Raw genomic sequence first — 17167 nt, forward strand, 5'->3', positions numbered from 1 at the left:
TGTCCTCATAACACAGTATAGCTGAACCTTTTCAGGTAACATATTTACATAAAACATGGAACACAGCAGGAAGGTGACAAACATCAGGTCCCAAGGGCTGAAGATTGCCAAAGATGATATTTTAAACAGGAAATCCTGAATGGTCTTAATAGATGACACATCAATTTCGCTTCTAATTACTTTGGTTCAGAAATATGATGTGATGATGACAATATATAATTTTAGATTTTTTGGATTTTTTTTTAAGATACCTTTGCTAAGGAAAATGTTTCACAAAATTAGAGGATTGTCGAGAACAATTGTGAAAGGATAGTTTCCTGACAAATAAGTCCGGCTAAAAATATTCTGTGCAAGCCACAAACTACCAGTAACAGTAAACTGTCTATAGTTGTTAGGAGGTAAAAGTCTCCTTTTGAAGTTAACCTTTTTATCATTACAATATTTCAGCTTGTCAATATTCACCATGACAGCAGCTGCAGCAATTTTGTCCAATACCTTGAGTACAGATAAACAGCAAGAGATTAACCTACATTCAGTCTGAAAACAGTAGGAGAAAATAAATGTTAACCATAACTGACTTGTGACAGACCTCTACTGCTGCTTTCCAAGAGGATAAGCCAATCTATGAATTTCTATTTCTGGCAGATTATAAACGCATAAGATTTTTTTTTCTATTTTCTGAATTAAAAGTACGGTGCAACAATCACATACTTGATACCATGCAATGAAATGAGAAAACTGAGGATAAATCTAAAGAAAATACCCTATGATGACTGCTTTTATATGGATTAGGAAAGACTTTTATAATAAAATTTTGAAGAGGATATTTTAAGGAAATATCATGTTTCTGAATACGGTACTATATAAAACATGTTTCCTCTAATATAAAGCTCAGATCAAATGATCTTCAAATTATTAGTTATCAGATCTGTTTTTTTTCAGTATTTAATAAAAAAACCCTTACAGAACTTTTTTTTTTCTATTGATAGAACACTTAATGTGACTATTAACTGAGATTTTACTACCAACTTTAACAGTTTATATGTAGCAGATTTCTGCAATGTGTTACATCATCATAAAAAAAAAAAAAAAAAAGTACAGTTTTCCTGGAGTGGACATATGAATTCTGTATATTTCAAAGAAGAGAAAGAATGTAGGCTGCGGTGACTAATAGAAGGCACCGAAAAAAACGCAACCTATAAGCAACCTGCAACAATTACAAACCTTCCAATTGCGTTTGTCAGTTCCAGAAGAGAGTTTTCTTGTCATACAGTTTTGTAGAGTAGTTACATTTATGCCTAAAGAATTATATTCTCTTTAATGTAATCTATCTTTCTCTGAATACAATCATAATTTTTAGTGCATGCAGCATTAGATTCTTCTGATTTTGACTACCTTATTTTCAATACATATTCAAGAAAGTAACAAAAAATAATATCCAGTCATTACCAGTCTGTCTTCAACATTTCATCTGTTGCAGTCATAAAAAGCTCTATTTTACCTTACCCATAAAACACCTTTTCACAATTCAGGGACATTTTATGATCCTGGAGAAGTATACTTGTATATTTCCATGTATTCAAAGTTATTAAATGAAATATCCTCTGTAACTCATTCTATTCTAGTAAAGTTATAAGAAAAAAACCTGTTGTTTCAAAGTTTTCAGAGTCTCACTTTAGCTGTGCATAGCCCAATTTGTTCAAATTTCCAATACAGGACTGGACAGGTAGTCACAAGGAAATACTAATTTTCATTCAACATTTATGAATAGACAAACTGGTAGTTTCTGATATAAACATCAACATTTTCTGTTCTATTTGATGACACATCATCAAAATTCAAACTTCTGAAACAAACAGAAAGATTTCTTATTTTCTGAATTCTTCCATAAACATTATCTATATTTGATCTGGGTTAAGTCAAATCTTGACAATACAAGAAAAGCTTGCAACTCAGAGTCAGTCACCCTTGTTTATGAGAGTCAGTAATTACAGCGTGTCTCTCTGTTATGCCTAGTTTTTTGCCTTAATTTGGCCCCATTCTTCAATCTAGAATGAGTATCTTCAACTTTTTTCATTTCAATATCCCTCAAAACTGCAGTCTTCACCCTAACAGAAAGGAAACCAATTTCTTCTGCTGCTTCCACCATCCACTTTTATAAATACATCTAGTCATTCCTACAGAAAAAAACTGCAAGCCTGGCAAGACCTTTGCCATGGAAATTCCTACCAAAATGAACTGTCCTTGCTTTTCCCTAAACTTTAGTCGGGCACAGTTGCTTTCATTAAGAATACGTTTATTCAGGCTGGGTTCTACACTAAAAATAATGTTTAATCTACAGTTACAAGATTCAGCAAAGCTATTCAATGGCTTCACAGAATAATTGACTTTGGAAGAGATATTTGAGTTAATCTGTCCAGCCAATCATTTCATTTAGAAGTTGATCAAGTAGGTCAAGCAGGATTTCCATTTGGTGAAGCCATGCAGACTACTCCTCCTACCTTGTCCTTTATGCACCTGGAGATAGTTTCCAGAACTGTCTGCTCTACTGCCTTCCCAAGGATCGAGTTGAAGCTGACCAACCTGTAGTTTACTGGGTCTTCTTTCTTGCCCTTCTTAAAGATAGGAGTAACATTTGCTTTTCTCAAGTAGCTATGATCAAAATCAAATATTACTGAGAGTAATCTCACAATGACATCAGCCAACTTCCTCAGTAATTGTGAATTACTGTAAGGTCCTGTAAGGTCCATGTCCAAGTTGCTTAAGTATTCCCTGATCTGATCCTCTTATACCAAAAGCACATCTTTCTTGCTCCAGTCTTTCCCCTTGGTCTCTGGGACGTGGGATTCCTGAAGACCAGTCTTGCTAGTAACTACTGAGACAAAGAAGCCATTCAGTACTTCTGCCTTCTGAATGTCCTGTGTAACCAGATATCCTGTCCTGTTAAGCAATGGGCCCTCAATTTCCTTAGTCTTCTTTTTATCACATATGTACTTGCAGAAGCCTTTCTTGTCATCTTTGATGTGCCTGATCAGATTTAACTCCATTTGGCCTTTAGCCTTCCTAACTTCATCCCTGGATACTCAGACAATGTTTTTGCATTCCTTTTACTTTACCTACCCTTACTTCCACCCTCTGTATTCTTACATTTTGTCTCTGAGTTTGGTCAGAAGCTCCTTGTTCATCCACACAGGCCTCCTGGCATTTTTCTCTAACTTCTTATTTTTCTCAATAGAACTCTCTTGAGCTAAGAGGACATGATCCTTGAATATTAACCAGCTTGCTTGGCCCACTTTTCCCTGCAGGCCTTATCCCCATGCAACTCTTCTGAATAGAACTTTGAAGAGGTCAAAGTCTGCTCTCCTGAAGTCCAGGATCGTCATCTTGCTTTTCACCCTCCTCTCAGCCCTCAGGCTTGATATCTTCGGTCAATCTTTTGGCACCTCACCCAAGAAGAGAAACACATAAAGCAAAAGCTGCATGGTGTGTACAAGACAGTCTGAAAGAGCAGGGAGTAGTGATCAACTACTGCTAAGCAACCATTCAGAAAATACAAAACTTTAGTGGATGTGTTATAATGTACCTGGAAGTGTGACTTTCATACTTGTAAGTGTAATTCAGCTAGATTATGCTTTAAAGGAGTTTAAAATATTTTCTAGTCCCCTACGCATTCCAGGCTTATTTGGATCCCCTCCATTTGAGAGCTATGCTTCAATCCTCTTCCCTGATATCAGGAAACAATCCTGAGCAAGTAAATTTTGGGGGGCTATGAGAAAGTGGTGTTGTCTCTCTAGAAGTCACACAGGGTTTCTGATACAAGTAAAGATGGTGCTTCTCTCCCAAGCCCTGCTCCCCTGAGCTAAAAGCATCGCTCAGCTTGAGGAGAATTTCTAGTAGACTTCATGAGAAGGGTGCTCCATGAGTCTCTCCTTAGGCTTACATCTTATGACTCACCTCATCTACGACACCCCTTGAATAACAGATAGAGAACAGAAGTGGCAAAATTTCAGAACTTCAGTGATGTGTGCTTTCAGTATTCAAAAGGAACAAATAAGCTTACTCTAGCTACCTACAGAAATGCTACTTTAGACCTGCTACAATCTCAACTCTGACTACAGTCCAGACATACTCAGTTGACTGTTTTCTACTCAGTTCAAAGTATATGACCTTGAGATGAAGTCATCGTCTCAAAAAAAATAAATAAAAAAAAAAAGTGAAATGCCACACAGTAGATAAAATGTCATAGAAAAATCAAAAAGCCAGTAAGACATTCACTAAGTATTTGTCTTCACCACCACCAAGAAAACCCAGCTAACATTACCAAAAGGCCACAGCGTCAGGAAGCATAATCTGTCTACAGCTCTGTATGGACAAATGAACAGTGCAATGCCTCAATTATTGCCGTTAAACTACTGGAAGGAAGACCTCAACAAACCATACAGATACTGTATCTGGATTATAACAAATACAAACTAGGAAATTAAATAATTAGGTTGTGCTGGTTTTGGCTGGAATAGAGTTAATTTTCTTCATGGTAGCTAGTATGGGGTTATATTTCAGATTTTTGCTGGAAACAGTGTAGATAAAACAGGGATGTGCTTATGCAGAGTCCAGGTTTTTTTAGCTTCTCACACCACCCCACCAGCATGTCGGCTCAGGGAGCACAAAAGGCTGGGAGAGGATACAGCTGTGCCAGCTGACCCCAGCTGGCCAAAGGGATAAAAATATGGCTGAAGAATAAGGAAGGGAGGACATTCTGGTTTGTGGCATTTGTCTTCCCAAGAAAGTGTTAGGCATGGCAGACCCCAGCTTTTCTGAAGATGTCTGAACACCTGCCTTCTGGTTGGAAGTAGTGAATTAATCCCTTGGTTTGCTTTGCTGGCATGCACAGCTTTTGCATTACTTACTGAACTCTCTCTCCATGAACTCAACCCATGAGTTCTTTGCTTTAAAAAGAAGGATAGTTCTAAGTCAGTTTGTTGAAAAAGTTAACATTAACTAGCTTTGCCTTGAGAGGAAATTCTGAACTGCTATCACACTTTTCTCAGTCATCTTAACATTAAATAATATGTAATTTAGATATATTTTCCCCAGTAAGTGTGCTCCAAATTAATTACAGAACAATGGGCAAATTTTACATTGGTGAATTTAGAGTTCTACTCTTGAGTAAATTAATTTTGCATTTTAAGTATATGGTATACATACACAAGATTTTTGTTAGAAAAGGTCAGGTTTCAGAGGCAATTATGAGGCTCAGAGACAAGAGGAAAGATCAGAGACAGAAAAATGTAAGAATGAATAGAAGTTACACTAACTGGTTAAAGTGATGGGTAAGAACAACTAACATGACCACATTTTGAAAGAACAGAACAGTGTTCCAAGTTTTTCCCACAATGCAACTGTAGCAAGGGTGGATGTAAATGAATATAAAAACTTCTCTAAAGGGATCTCATATGAACTAGAAGTCTTCTAAATGTTGTCAGGAGTCTGCTGTTGGCTTCTATTATTATACTAAATACTCAAATTATCTCAATGTAAAACATTGTCAGGATCCTGAAAGTAAGCTGTGCTAATTCATGAGGGCACAATCGGTACACTACCCAAATCAGAATGATAACTCAATCTTGTGTTTTAAATTAATTACTTAATGAAATGCTTTTCCTCAAATTTCATTGAGTTATTCACCTATGGTCTTTACACACACTCCAAAATGTGGAAAAGAAAGATGACCTACCTGATGCTGATAATTTAGCTGAAGAAGGGAAGTATAATAAAACCTACTGTCAGGTTCTTGAGCTGTTGAGAAAGATTATTTTGATCTCCAGATGCTTTACTGTGTCTTCTTCTGTTTAATTAAAGCATAACCATTTGGAAAATGATGCAAACAAAATATCTGTGAATTTCCAAAATGAATATGAATGAAGCACTCTCCTGTTCCCTTCTCTGTCTCCCAATGAACGGTTACTGTAACAAGAATGCTAGGCAAGAGACAAACACAGATTAATATAAAATATTAATCATAATTGTTGTAATCATTATTACAATATGCCGTCATGGAACTGCATCCACAAGTATATTATATATTGCTCTTCACCAGGCTTTGGATTTGGTGTCAATAAAAACGCTGATAACAAATCAAAAGAACTTAATAACAGAGGTGCTCATTTACTTTTAATTCCCATCTGTTTTAAAACACAAAATATAGAAAATTACAGTCAATAAGCAGTTAGACAATTCTTATTAGATGGAAATTACAAATAATCTCCTACATCTATTACAAAGAACAGAGTAGGTCAATGAATGTATGTTAAAAAATACCGAGCATCAATAAGAAGTTTTTACAAACAGCACTCTTTGAAAGCCTTTGAAAGCCTAACACATCTATAAGATGTCACACAGAGGAAATAAAATATAGGCATTGAAACAACACAAGAAAACACTTTTTTTTTTTTTATTTTCATTTCCCTATCAGATATGTAGAACTTTCAAGAAAGATACTTTACTTTCTTATTTTTCTAAATAAATCTAAAAGCAAAAGATATCTCAAAGGCTTTACATCTATAGAACTAAGGATCAAAAAAAAGCAAAAATAAGTTTCTAAAAAATGCATTCCTGAAAATAGAGTGTAAATGAATCAGCATTTGACTAGAAGGAGAATCCTTAGTCATGAGAGTTTTATCATTGCATGAATATATCATGTGGCATGCTCATACACCCATTATACTCATAAAATAAAACAAATGAAACTAAGATTTCTTGCTTCTATACTCTTATATATTATTATATGAGAAAGGCTGTTTTATGTAATTGTTCTTTGGGTTGTTTGAAATCTAATGCCTAATCTAATTTCCTATCCAGTTGCACATATGGCTTTTTACCTCAAGAACCTCTCTCCTGTCTCTACTTGCACCTCTCAGATAGCTATATGATGCACGGCTTTCACTTTGTTAGAATGGGTTTGTTAGAACCTTAGACAGGTGCTCCAGACCTTGATCATCCTGACAATAATTTTCCTAGATGATGGATGACCAGAATTGTCTTGTAACATTTGTAATGTTTCAAAATACACAAAATACTTTTCCAGTGCTTTAATGAAGATGGAAGATATCACTGCTTTGGAATTATTGCCCTTGGTAAGATCACAGAGATCAAAAGATCACTTTTTCCATTCCATACTTATACTTGTGTCATGAATAGCAGTTCTGCTTTCTTTTTCTTCTAAATAAGTATAAGGTGTGCAAAAGTAACCTTTAGGCAGGTAAACAGATGAAATATAGAAACAAGAGAGGAGGAAAAAGACTGGCATTATGGTTTGATTAGCTGTGACCGCACTAAAAGTAAGAGTGCACATACAAGCACCATGTGTAAATAAGAATATTACAATAGCAGCTTCAAGGTATTTCAAATGATGTGAAGTTTAAAGAACTTTCTTTTCCCAATCCTATAAAGAAGGGCACCATTTTCATGTGAAAGAGAGAAGTCCAAGTAATTTTTATTTCACTGATGTAAATTGAAGACCAAAGAATATGTACGTTTTACATGCCACAGCAGAAAATTATTTCCGATCAGGAAGAATGGAGTGAAGTAATAAGAAAAATAAGAGGCTAAAAAAGTTTAGGTTAGTATGTTTAACTCATATTAATAAAAAATAGCTTAAATAAACAAAGCTGAAACTGTTAAGAGTGCAGAAATACTTCTACTCCTTTTCTGTAATTACATAAAGTACAAATGACTAAATTTCTGATACATATCGTGACTGCCTTCCTTTAAGGATTAATTTAGTCAGCAGGTACATGGATGATGTTTTAGCTCAGATAGAATATTCTGCCATGTTAATGCCACATGGGTAACAAGGAAAGTGGTTGCTGTATAACGTTCTCTGCAAATAAGATTAGTTGACTTCAGTGAAGTGAAATTAAAATACTGGAATAGGTCATAGAGGTACTTGAACTTCAGCTCGCAGCTCGCAGCTTGACACCTTAGAGTTTCTATGGGTAAAATTATTCCAAATTGTTTTAACTCTTTTGGAAATGATAAATTGTACAAAGGAGATTCTCATCCAAGAGAAAAGTAAACTACATATTTCTGTTAGGTGGACATTGTTTCACATTGTTTCACAGTTTTCACACAATAAAGCCTTCCTAAAATTAAAACTCCTTTTAAATAAATGACAGGATGTGGACAAGTGAGTGGCATGTGTATCTAAGTATCTAACATATAAAACACAGCATTAACCAGCAGGCATATGAAATTGAACAATGTGTTTATGTGGCAAACATGCATTGTGATCCAAATAATGCTGAGAGCATAATGAGGGAAGAACTTTCAGCTCATTTGCCAGACTATGATTATTTTTGTATTTTATATAGCATTTTCTGGCAGGGGAGGGGAAAGTAAGCGATATTTAATTGCATCAGTAATTTCAAATGAATAATGGAAAATAACAATGCCGGTCTATTCTTTGTGCCATATCCACTGTTAAGCCAATTTATTCCTCTTCATAAAGCATTTTGTTTTTCAGTGTAAGTGAAATCATTATGGCAGGGTTATCTTCCCAGTATTTGGATTCTATGGCCATTACATTCACAGTCATACATTGGTGATTCACTGGGAGAGCTATTTATCCATAAGTGGAGGCTGACATCAAAAGGTTGACTTTTATTAAAGTTGAGTTAAAAATCTGAAACCAACTGTGGAATCCATATTTTGGGGGTTCTGTCCCAATTGCTTAATTCAGTACTGCTGTAAGCAGGAAGGGGCAGGACACAGACACAACATGGCACAGACAGGCAACATCTGCTCAAGGCCTTCAGCAATGAAAGGATCATGAAATTCCACTGTCATCAGCATTTTTAAATTACCTGGAAGTTTCTCAGACTGGAAACTATTCACACACAAATTCATAGGAAAAAGTACTTCTGTTATGTGCATAGATATTTGACTCTCCATTATGGCTACTGTTTTCATTTTGCAGTTGCTTATGTTATTGCTGGTTACACAGTGGTAAACAGAAATTTTTCCTTTAAAACTTGTTAATGACAAGTTTTTAAAATAAAATGTTGATTTCCCTCCTTCCCACAATGAAGTACTTAAATGCACAATAGAACCCGTACAAATTGCAGCAGAATTAGTTAATTAATTCATTAACTATTCTTCACTCCTTTCCCCTCCTTTATTATTCACAGCTTAATTATCCTAGCTACCATTCTGCTTTGGGACCCACCAACACCTTGGTGCAAAACAAACTTTGAGCTTCTGATTGCTCACAATTCAATGAAAAAAGAACTGTCTTCTCCCTGATACACATTTGATGACTACCAGAAGTGGACTTTTTCTGACCACCTCTGTGATTTTTGTCTCTGAGGTTTTGTTTCTTTATGTCAATCTTTTATGAATGAAAGCATCTAAATAATAGGAGCTGTGTTCAGCTCAGCAATGTTACTAACTACGTAGTCCATACTGTAGCAACATCAAACCCCAAATTATTTAGAGCACTTCTAGGAAGGACTTCAATCACTAATTAAATGGAAGTTGCTGAATTGCACTGCTTCTTGCTATGAATGATGGATGAACGCATGCATAAATAATAATTGCTAACACTACAGGTGGGATTTTGTTAAAACAAACAGAGTCTGACTGTCCTGATATCAAGAATACTAAGCCAGAAATATTTCTCTAAGGCCACTTCACTCGTTAAAATACAGAGCAATATAATTTTCCCTCATTAGTTTTCTGCAATGAGGAATTTCTTTTTGGTGACCAGCCTTACACAGCTCATTGCCAATTAATGAAGTCCTAAGCTTAGCCCTCAAAGTCAACTAACTTGTCAATATAGACTTCAGCTGGCATTAAAACTAGGAGTTATATTTCTATGAGGGCTGTCATTTTTTTGTGCAGCAGACACTGCATGAATTCCAGCATAGTCCATTATAGATATTTCATTTGTGCATCATCCCTTAGGTAACTGTAATAATGAGAGAGATTGTACACTATCCAATAAATCCTGTGACATGGAATCTGAGTCTAACACCTGACAAATCTCTCCTCTTTGCTTCAGGTATTTGTCAAGGAAAGCCATACTGCTAATCCATATGCCTGTTCTTTGGGACAGAGATTGTAGGTTGATCTGCAAATCCGCCAGTTCTAGTCTCTTAATAAGCTCAAATGATTCTCTAAGCTCAGGAGGTGTTCTCACATAAGGGTCATTTACGCACTGTGAAACCTATGAAAACACCTACACAGGCTATTTTGAAAGTAGACATTCTGTCTGGTCAAAAACATTCTGTCATTTGCTGAGACCAACATGTCTTATTACAAGGCTGGAGAATCATAAGAAAAGACAGACTTGCCTAACCTGCGTGTTAAAAGGCTGGTCTGGCCTGCAAGAGAATCAAGATTCAATCTCTATGAATAGTTCTGAGGAATCTATATCAAACCCACTATTTTGGCTCAAACAGCACTCAAATCTTTACTTCCTACATCCCAGGTCAGTGTCCTAATTACCTGTGAACAAACAGAAACCTAGGTTTTGGTCCAAAGCATCATATATCAGCTTCATGTCTACAAACTGTTCTTGTTTTTCATTAAAAACAAAGACAATAACTCAAAACAAGATTTTCATTAAATGGAATTTACTTCTGCTAAACTTATGTTCTGATATTTTCTGATTTTCTCAGCATAAAGAGCACGTGAACATCTACAGTACAAAAGGATCATAACTGTAATATAAGAAATAAAATTACTTCATATTCCTTTTTCATTTGTCTAATCATTGCAAGCCAAATTTCACACTAATCATTCCAACCAGTTAGCATGCTCTGTGGAAATTTGAAATGCTTGCTGATTTAAGCAAAAATAGAAAAGAAAAAAGAAACAAACAAAACCTAAAAATAACTATCTGAAGCAATTACTCAAAATACAAATATTAGATTACAACATGCACCTCATACAAATTTTAGTGATGATGAAAAAATAAATCATTATTTGTGACATCGAGAACTATTTCCCGGTAAGTATTTGATAGAACTCACTAGACACCCACAGCTGTTTTTTTCTGCTCTTCCTCTCTAGCTTTAGTTACCAGACATTATAAATGCAATACAAATACACAAAATACTAAGGGGGGAAAAAAAAAGTAAACACATTAAGGTAAATAAACAAATGGAAAGGACACAAAACCAAGAAAACTCCAGGTAGCAACAGAATTGATCAGAGGCCATCAGAAAAAATTCCACATGCTGCCTGAGAAGTAATTTGCAAAATCCTCATGTTAGATACACTTTCCTTATGTGTTTATAGAGATTCTTAATAAAATATGGTTAATATATGCACAGACAAAATTTTTCCTTAACATCACTAAAAATACATGTGTTTGTCTGTGTGTGTTCCCCACACCTCAATAAAACAGTGTTAAGAAATTACAGCACAATTTTGCCTATTATTTTGTAGTTACCAAAGGAAAGAGGCATGTTTCTCACTAGTTTTGCAGTATTTTCCTTTATAGAATTTGTTGCTATTGTCAGCTGTGTTTAGGGGAGTCCTGTTAACAAGTTAACATTTCTTTGAACTCAGAATTAATAACATCACAATCTGCATTGTGGTAAACAAACCAGGCTAAGATAGTGCTATGATTACAGTCAGAAGGGATGTGAATGGAGATCAAAAATCTTCGCAGCCACTTCCAAGTTACATGTATAATTCGACAATATTAACTAAATTCCTATATTCCTCCAGTGCCTTCTCTTTACTCCTATCACCTGACATTACAGATGAGTCAATTTGCATAAATCAGTCACCATCACTCCATTTCCTAAGTTAATCACTCCAAGTTGGCTAAATCTGATTTATCACTACTATTGAGACTGTTCTAAAGTTCAAGCAGGAAGGTGAACAGCTAACTAACAAGTATGTTACAGGCAAAGAGTAATATTTGTGTATGGTCTACATTATAACCTTCTCCTATATTACAAGAAACAACTCCTGCAAAAAGAATCCTGGCAGCACACATTCTAGAGGCACAGATAAGCAAACCATTTATTAATCCATCAATTGATCAGAGCTAGTCTTGGGAGTAGTTTGCTCTTGGAAATCAAGGGCTATGCAGATGGTACACATGTTCAAGACTGGCTGAACATCTGCACAGAATAGATAATTCGATAAGTAGAAAACAAGAACACAGTAACTAACCCAAAGAAAACTAGAACAGGTAAATGCATACAGAAATTTAATTATTTACTGTTTTACTGCTATATGAACTGAAATATTAATTTATGTATAGTCTACTTTTGTTTTACCTACATTTTATGAAGATTGAGGGGAGTAGAAACAGTTTCCTGCCTCCATTCATCAGATAGTCTCAGTACTCAAAGAAATTTTGAAATAGAACAATAAATGCAGCACTGTATATAGATGCTGCTTTAAATAGCCATCAGTTGGGCTTGGCTCTGAATAGAAGACATCTCGTAAATTTACTAAACAATGGTTCAAGTAGTTTCCATGGTAAAAGATCTTATGAAATTCAAACCTTGGATAGTAGTAGAAGAAAACTCAAGTTAAGGTATAAAAATAGATAGCTGAGATCCTGTTCCATCTTTACTCTATGGTAGATATGTGCTAGAAACAAATAAACATGGCCTAGTGGCTTGAATGTTTATCAGCCTGCAATAAATTAATTTATAAAGACTTTCTAATTTTTTTCATATTGCTATAACATCCTCCCTTCTACATATAAGAAACATTGGATTTTTTTTTTAAAAAGTTACTTTATATCTCAGCTTAGTTGTCATGATTGTCTGAGGCATAACTGTACCATGCCTGGTATTTAAATGCTAAAAGTAACATAATTTAAGCAGTTTCGGTCTGGCCATTTTTTAGCTGAGTAAAATTTAGAAACATTTATAAACACTAAATAGGGCTTCCCCAAAAGTGGTGTTTTCAGATAGGTAGTTCCATTCTCAGTCAGAGTCAAGATGTGGTCCTCTTAGACCAGAAAGGTGATAACCCCATCCTTTGGTTTGGCAGCTTCATGCAATGCTGAGTACACATGTGGAGCACTGGCATTTCTGGCAGGAAACCCTCCTCCTGCCCCAGGGTGCAGGGAAGACTTGTCCTCCAGCAGGGAGGGCCCAGAGGTGGAGCCATGTCTTACCATGCTGTGCCACCAGAACTGCCCACACAGGTGGTGCTGAACTCAACAGTGTGGTCACCAGCTCATCAGATGGAAAGGTCTTCCACCATCCACCTGTGAACACAAAGTGACCTTTTTTAAGGATCTCTTCCCAGTCTCTCAGCACTGCAAAAGACTCACTGGCTGACTCTTTCTCTCCCTGTGTAACTGGGACAGTTCTTATCTGCCAGGACCAGCAGCACTGTTTTTATCTGGCCCTTAACTTACAATAGGCTTACAAGATTATCATTATTTTTTTTATTTTTTTTTTTTCTCTTGAGCAGGTAGAGGAATACAGGACAAGAAAGCCTTCACAAAGATACTTGAAGATCCTGTCCACTTGCTTTAGTAGCCAGCAGGACCATGACAGAAATGTTTTTTCCTTCCCTAGTGGAAAGAAAGCATGCATCCATACACACCACAGGAAAGGGCAGGCTGTGCATTCTATTGCTACAGGTCCCAGGCACACTGTTACGTGTTGTCTGCCTATAGTCTCACTGTTGCCATTACAGCTGCTGAGTATAAATTCTATGCATAAATACAAACATGGTGGAGTAGTAGTGATCCCTCAAGTTATCCCTGAACTCACAAAGGCCCCACTTTAGAAATAACAGAGGTATTGTTTTGACCCTTCCTATAGCCTATATAAATCTTCCACAATCAAATCGAACTGAAAATAAATTACCTTGATTGTCAATTAATGCTTTCCCTTGTAGTCTATTCACAAGATTTTAAGTTCAACCACATAAGAAGTGTGAAGTGTTTGTTAATCTGCTAGGAGAATTATACAGGACAAAGGAGAACCACACATGCTAGATTTCTTTAAAGATTATAGTTTTAAATTAATTTCTACATGGACTAATTAACAGATTTACTTACAAATTGCTATAAAATTTATTATGCATTCAGTGTAAGCTTTGCAAGTACTTGATGACATTTTTCTTACACAACTGTTATATGCAAAAATGCCTACAATTTATGAGCAATGGGTCCCTACTTGATTTAAAACTCTAGAAACACTCTAAAAAAGCCCATTCACTAGCTAATTTCTTCCGATATTCATATTTTCTTCTGTAATGTGATACTGAAAGTGTTTTCTGATATATGTACAACAGTAAACCAAGATAATTATGTCTGCAGCCATTCCCTAATCATGACTATATTTTCTGCTAAATTTACCCCTTCTGGTATAGGAATTTGAAAAGATGCTTAACTCTCTTGGACATGACTGCCATTTTTATGACTTCCTTACATCCAGCTTCTAACAAAGATTATTATTTATGCTTGCTTACTTTTAGCACTTCATTAGACAGCTAAAGGGCCATTGGGACCCTCATGTTGCTAAAATTAAGCACATTCATAGGTCTTTTCAGGATCAGTGCCCGAATATTTAGATGACAATGTGATTTTTTTTTTTCTTTAAACAGCAGGCATAGATCATACATATAACTTAAGCAGAGACAAGATTAGGCAGACTAATTTGTTCAGGACTCAATTTTAACAATTTAATTTTAACACAAAATATGCCGAATTGTGTAGTTATACCAATTTGGCAGACTAGATGATATAGTAGGCATTTTGTTTCATATAAAAGCCTGAAATTCAATTTGATTTTGAACTTTAATTTACTTGTACTATGAATCACTGTAGATTATCTATCACATAAAGATTGTGCACAAATTTGTACAGTTCTCAAGATTTCAACACAAGGATTTCCTCACTGTTTTGTTTTTCATGTTCGATCACAGCAAGGAACAAGAAAATGAGATTCACCCTTGCTGATGGCACTTGGTGTAAATAATGGGCAATCACAGAACCACTGTCCGGAAGGTGGGGGAAAAAGCAAAAAAAAGAAAAAAAGTCCTACTCATGTGCGGAATAGGAAGAGCACCTTGTGTACAGAAGTGTTTTAGTAATAAAAGATTGAAGTATAAGGGCAAATTGTGCCGGACAATTCTGGTGGCCTTCTATGATGGGGTTACAGCATTGGTGGATAAGGGAGTAGTGAAAGGAGTAATAAATACTTGAAAATTAATCTTCAGAGTCCTATTATTCAAAAATAAAGATTATCACTGATGACATTCCTATAACATTCATTATTTACACATATCTTCCACCTCAGATGTAATCATAAATGAGAAAATTTTTCCCATTAACTCCATGTCTATGTACAATACATATTTAATATAATTTCAACCTTTTACCTACAGCTTGAAAAAGAGAAATAAACATCATTTGTTCTTATTAAGAGCATACAAATAATTAATATTTACTCAATAACATAAGAAATTATCTCTGATGGACTGGAGACACTGTAACATACACCAAGCCTGACAATGAAAACTTGCTCACCTATCAGAAAACCATAATAAATAATTGATTTCCTTCTTGAGGAAGAAACAAAATCGAAGAGTCCGTACCATTCACCTGACCCAATCTGAAAAGCCCAAGCTCAAGACGATGAAAAAAATAAATCTTTTCATGATAGTTCCAGTTTCAAAGTGTTTCAAAGTTCAAGAACACTCTGTGTTTTATCAGTTCAACTTACTAATAAATTAGGTCATCCGCACTGAAATCACATTAATGTCTGAGAAAACAAAACACGTTATAAACACAGTTAGTTTTAAATGTGGTTTAGAATATTATATGGAATTAAAAAAAAAAAAAAAAAAAGAAGAAGAAAAAGACTGAGTGACACTGTAATTTACAGATTTTGTTATTCCGTATACACAGCCATACAGCCATCAATGGAATAAAATATGCTTGCTCAAGCAATTTCAATGTTGATGATTAAAAAATCTAAGACTTAAGAGATCGATATAGTTTTAAGAGATAATTTCATTTAATACTTACCCTGCCTTAGAAATACAATTTTGATGCATCTTGTATTCTAGTGCATCTAAGCAAACAAGTCTGGAACTGTTAATTTTCCTTGAAGCAGAAAACGTACTCATCCAGAACCTATTTTAAATGAAATTTGAGAGACAGAAGTTAACTTTTTCTTCATACCAGAAGAGGTCCTTCTTCATACTTCAGGCATTATGTTAAATTCAAACCTTGATGTTAACTGATAAAAGCATTGTGAACATTAAGGCTCCAGTGGCATTATATTTATTTAAGCAGACAAAATGAATTATTTTCATATGCATAGATTTCAGGCATGTTGCAGACTCTTTGCTCCTATTTATTCATGTGTCTTTCCCACACAATGTTCTTGCCTTTCCCAGTGGACTGAAGTCTAGTAAACAGAAGGCTAGAAAGAGTTATGAAAGTGAACAAAACAGTTTTCACCAGAAAAATTCTACAAAAAGACAAAATTAGCTGAAGAGTAACTTTGGGATAGGTTAATATTTTTTATATTATATTCTGACAACCTTGAAGCACCCCCCTCATCCTTAGTGGAACAAAGGACTATGTTATGCCTTAAATATCTGTTTTTTGTTATTTTGGGAGGAAAAGATAGATGGCTGTGGAGGAAGAAAATAAAGGCAATTAACAGTGTTGCTGTGAAAGGCCTCATGGCCTGATTGGGATGACAGAGATGAACCATCTGTTGGACAACCAACTACCAGAAGAAACCACAAACCAACAGCTACCCCTGATGGGCAAAACAACTCTCTTCTGGTCAGTACAGTGAACTTTCCCCTAGTCTGAAGACCCCAGACCCATTTCCTGAAGAGTCTTCCTAATTAGCGTGAAAAGCAAATGGAGGGAGGAGATCAACCACCCTCTCCTATCTCACACGCAAATGGATTGGTTTATAAAACGACCTCACGTGTAACATTAGTTGGTGGCGTGTAAATCTTTGACGCATCCCCCTGCTCCAGAGGTCATTGCGGAATCAATGTACCAGTGGAGTGGTGATATCTTACTCTCTCTCTCTCTCTAATACCTTAGTTTTCCTTCTGTCTCTCTCTTTTCCTTTTTCTTGAACATATAAAAGTAATATTGTAAGTTCTGCTGCTAAAGTCTTGTTAAGTTTTGCATTATAGTTACTAATTG

The 17167-nt window shown here is 35.5% G+C and overlaps 1 long non-coding RNA gene across 1 annotated transcript in view; it reads right to left on the reverse strand.

Moving 5' to 3' along the window:
* LOC135579591 (uncharacterized) overlaps positions 1–16180 on the reverse strand; it is a 61069-nt gene extending 44889 nt beyond the window's left edge. Inside the window, exons 1-2 of the long non-coding RNA XR_010473017.1 lie at positions 16019–16180; positions 13148–13240 (exon numbers count right to left, since the gene is read on the reverse strand). This is a non-coding gene — a long non-coding RNA (uncharacterized LOC135579591). The remainder of the gene's footprint in view (positions 1–13147; positions 13241–16018) is intronic.
* Between the last annotated feature and the right edge of the window lie 987 nt (positions 16181–17167).

This window comes from Columba livia, chromosome 1 (genome assembly GCF_036013475.1).
Source record: "Columba livia isolate bColLiv1 breed racing homer chromosome 1, bColLiv1.pat.W.v2, whole genome shotgun sequence".
Taxonomy (NCBI): Eukaryota; Metazoa; Chordata; class Aves; order Columbiformes; family Columbidae; genus Columba; species Columba livia.